Source organism: Gossypium arboreum, chromosome 8 (genome assembly GCF_025698485.1).
Source record: "Gossypium arboreum isolate Shixiya-1 chromosome 8, ASM2569848v2, whole genome shotgun sequence".
Taxonomy (NCBI): Eukaryota; Viridiplantae; Streptophyta; class Magnoliopsida; order Malvales; family Malvaceae; genus Gossypium; species Gossypium arboreum.
Window position 1 is genome coordinate 57,237,374 of NC_069077.1, and position 4,111 is coordinate 57,241,484.

At 32.7% G+C, this 4,111-nt stretch overlaps 1 non-coding gene across 1 annotated transcript; it reads right to left on the reverse strand.

The window, feature by feature from the left end:
• Positions 1-200: 200 nt before the first annotated feature.
• Positions 201-307, reverse strand: LOC128280064 (small nucleolar RNA R71). The gene has a single exon (XR_008270245.1). It is a non-coding gene; the product is annotated as a small nucleolar RNA R71 (small nucleolar RNA).
• Positions 308-4,111: the final 3,804 nt, after the last annotated feature.

Below are 4,111 nucleotides of genomic sequence, written 5' to 3' on the forward strand. Positions count from 1 at the left end.
TTCAGTTATTCATGGAGGTGATCGATTCATTTAAAATAGTTTGTGTTACTAAAGAAGAAATTAGGTTGAAGTTGTTTCTATACTCATTGTGAGATCGAGCACGAGCATGGCTTAATTCGTTGACACCAAGTTTAATATCTACATGGAAAGAATTAGTAGAAAGTCTTTTGGTTAAGTATTTTCCACCTAGAAAAAACTCTAAGTTATGAAATGAGATAACCACTTTTCAATAGTTGGATGACGAGTCCTTATACGAGGCGTGTGAAAGATTCAAGGAATTACTTCGTAAATGTCCTCATCATGGGATTCCGCATTGCATCTAGTTGGAGACATTTTATAACGGTCGTAATGCACATAAGATTGATGGTAAATGCTTCTGCGAATGGTCCTCTCTTGTCGAAGTCTTATAATGAAGCTTACGAGATCATTTGGAGGATTGCTAGCAGCAACTATCAATGACCAACAAATTGAATGACTTCAGGAAGGCGAGTAGCCAAAGTGCACGAAGAGGACGTGCTTATTCACTCTTAGCTCATATATCATCTATTTATTCAAAGTTGAAAGAGTTTACCACTAATGGCGTAACATTCTAAATTAGGGCCTAGTCAGAATAGTGGTTTCGAGACCACAGATCCGAGGTGGTAATAATTATTTTATGATTATTATAAGGTCTATGATATGTCTCTATGTCTTTGTGAAAATTTTATGAGGAAATTTTATGTGAAAAGTGATTAATTAAACTTTAAAAACTAAATCGAATAGTTTGTAAAACTTGTGTTCTAGAAGCAATTTACATGAAATTGAATTAGATTATTAATTAGGTGTCCTTAAAGAGTAATTTGACCAAGTTCTAAAAATTTGGGCAAAAATGGCCTTGGATGGGTAAAATTTGAAATATTAGTAAAAAGGGCATTTTGGTCATTTAGGGGTAAAATGAACTAAAAGACAAAATAAAAGCCAAATTAGTGTCCATATTCCTCCCATGGCCGTGTGAATCAAGAGGGGAGCTATGGCTAGGGTTTCCAAGCTTCCAAGCTTAATAGTAAGTGATCCCGAGCCCCGTTTTTAACGTTCTATGCATTTTTGAAGTCCCGATAACATGACCTATTCATTTCTACCATTATTTTGAGCTAAGGTTTATGTTTAAAAAATTTACCCATGCATGACATGCTAGTGTTTTGATGTTTGATGGTAGAATATGAAAGATTGGAGTGTGTTTAACACCTTTTACTAAGTGATTTGTCATGAAAAAGCCTAAAAAGGACTAAATTGAAAAAGGTGAAAAATAGGTAACTAAAAATCTATTTTAATGAGAAATGTGGGCTGCCATAAGCTTGAATATGGGTCAGCTATGCTTGGGTAATCAAGAAATTTAACACATTTCGTTTTATGAGCCTAGGGACTAAATTGCAAATATGTAAAGTTTAGGGGAAAATTGTAAATTTGCCAGAATATGATTTTTGGGTTAATTTGAATAACGTGAGTAATAAATAAGTTATATTTGTAATGATAGATCAAGGAAATCGAGATTCGGGCTTATATAGAGAAAATACAGGGTTATGGACTAAAATGGTAAATTTGCCATTTCCGTATTCGAGGTAAGTTCGTGTGTTAATAATAGTACAATGTTATTTAAGGATTAAATTCTTTGTTAATAAGGCATAAATTGTATGATTAAGTATATTGAAAAGGTGATGGAATGAATTTATAATGTGAGAAAATGCTTTGAAGGAATGGTACATGAAACTTGTGATAATGATGGTACATGACTAGTAATGCATGAAATGTTTGATAGTTCATGTAATGATGACTTGCTTTTTGATAGTGAATATATTGTGAACATAATGCTTTTTGAATGCTTACTTGATAATTTTATGATAAATGTTAACTTGGTTAATGCAATGACGTATCATGTTATAATGTTTTATTAACATCATGAATTATATTCTTAAATGCTTAAATTGTATGTTGTTGATGTGTGTATGAATTTGAATGCCCATTGTATAAGAAATTTATGAAACAATGATCTAATTGATAAAAAGTGAAAGAAAATCCTGATTGAATGAAAAGAATAATTGATGGATTTCTAGAAATGAATTGACGGTAAAAAGGATCTAGCCTGGACGGGTGTTCCTAAAGTGATCTAGCCTCCCGAAGAATATATGTACAATATGGATTTAGCCTAAATGAGTAATCTGATTTAGGATCTGAATTTAGCCTGGAATGGTAATTTAGATCCAAGCTCATTGGAGTATTTGTTGTTGCAGGGGATTTAGCATGGACTGGTATTCCCGACATTTACTCTATGAGTTTATACTAAGGGGGATTTAGCCTAGACTGGTAATCCTGCTGTAGGATACGAGGTTCGCTGGAGTGCGTACTTGAAATGATCACATATATGGATTGATGGTAAATGGGACATCCATTGAGATTTTGAGAAATTCAATAGGATTAATTCAAGAAATGAATTAAAAGTTCTTACTATATATATATATATATATATATATATATATATATAATTGTCATGTTTGGACGAGTGGTTGTGCTAAGAGATAGCACAGGTACATACTTGAAACCCATGAATATGTATTTGACATGTGAAATGAAATGGATTTGTGGTAAGAATGCAAATTAATGAGTGATTCATATGTGAATAATTTTTATGGCAATCTTATGATGATTATCATTTTGTTGCACTAAAATAGTTTTGGACGACAGTAGTAGTCCGACTTTGAAAATCCATCAAAAATTGTGGAAGTCAAATTAGAGGCTAAATAAAATATGAAATTAAATATTATTGAGTCTAGTTTCACATAGGGAAACGATGTAAGAAAATGAATTTCATATTATGAGACATTTGTACTTTTGTTAGACAGAGTCAGAGTGACTTTGGGCTCCCCTGTCTCAACTTTGGAAAATCACTAGAAATTGTAAAAAAATAATTATTGGTTAGAATTCATATGACTAAATCTTTAATGAGTCTATTTTCAAATGAAATAGACAAAAACATTATCCAAATCCTGTACTATGAGATAATTAATTTTTAGTAAAGAAAGGTCAATGCTGTCAAACAGCAAAACAAGGGTATATTTGAAGAATAAACTGTACTTATTGGCTCGACCTAAAATTCTTAAAATTTTATGGTAAGAAAATATATGAGTCTAGTTTTAGGGAAAATTAGCGGATATTAATTTGGAGTTTTTTAGCTCCAGATATAAATAATTTAATCACTGCAACTCAAAAAAACAACTTGACTGGACTTTGAATAAATAGAAAGAATTTGAAAATGGCATGTTAATACATTGCTTATTAATTTTCATGCGAGCTTACTAAGCATAAATCTTACTCCGTCCTTTCCATTTCCTTAGTGTTCTCAAGTCAGCTCGAGGTTAGAAATCCTCGGAGGCAACATCACACTATCAAGCCAATACCTTCGGAGTATTGATACATATGTTAGAAATTTCAAGTGAGTGGCATGTATAGAGACCTAGTTCTATGACATGTGTTATTATGATTTGGCTAAATGTATTGGTCTATATCGAGCTATCGAATATGGCCATGAGATGTGGCTCATATTGATTATGGTTTGTAAGTCTAGCTAATCATGTCATGTTTTAATGCATATGATGGTATGATTTGAACATGTTGTTAGACATGCATGTTTGGTAATATGATATGTGTGTTGGATGTATGCTCTATGACCAATTGAGGTGGTCATAGTCATGAAGTAATTGTACGTTATAAAAAAAACGTGATAATGGTTGAACATGAGAGCTTGATGGATAAGTTAGTAACCATAGTATAATGGTAAAAGTGGTCATCAATATGACAAGTCTTATGAATGTGAATTAAGGAATCTAAACTTGGTATTTCATGAGTAGATGCATTGCATGTAAGAGGACATGTAAATGTTCCAAGTATGTCTTGATAAAGAGTGTTTAATCACTAAAGTGCAGCCATGATTTGTGTCTTTAATGTGTATAAGGTTGTACGGTTTATGGGTAGCATGAAGGCTTGGAAAATAGCCAAAGTATTGACTACACGGGTTGAGACATGACCGTGTGTCTCAACTGTGTGAGGGACACGGCTTGGTGACACAGACGTGTGGCCT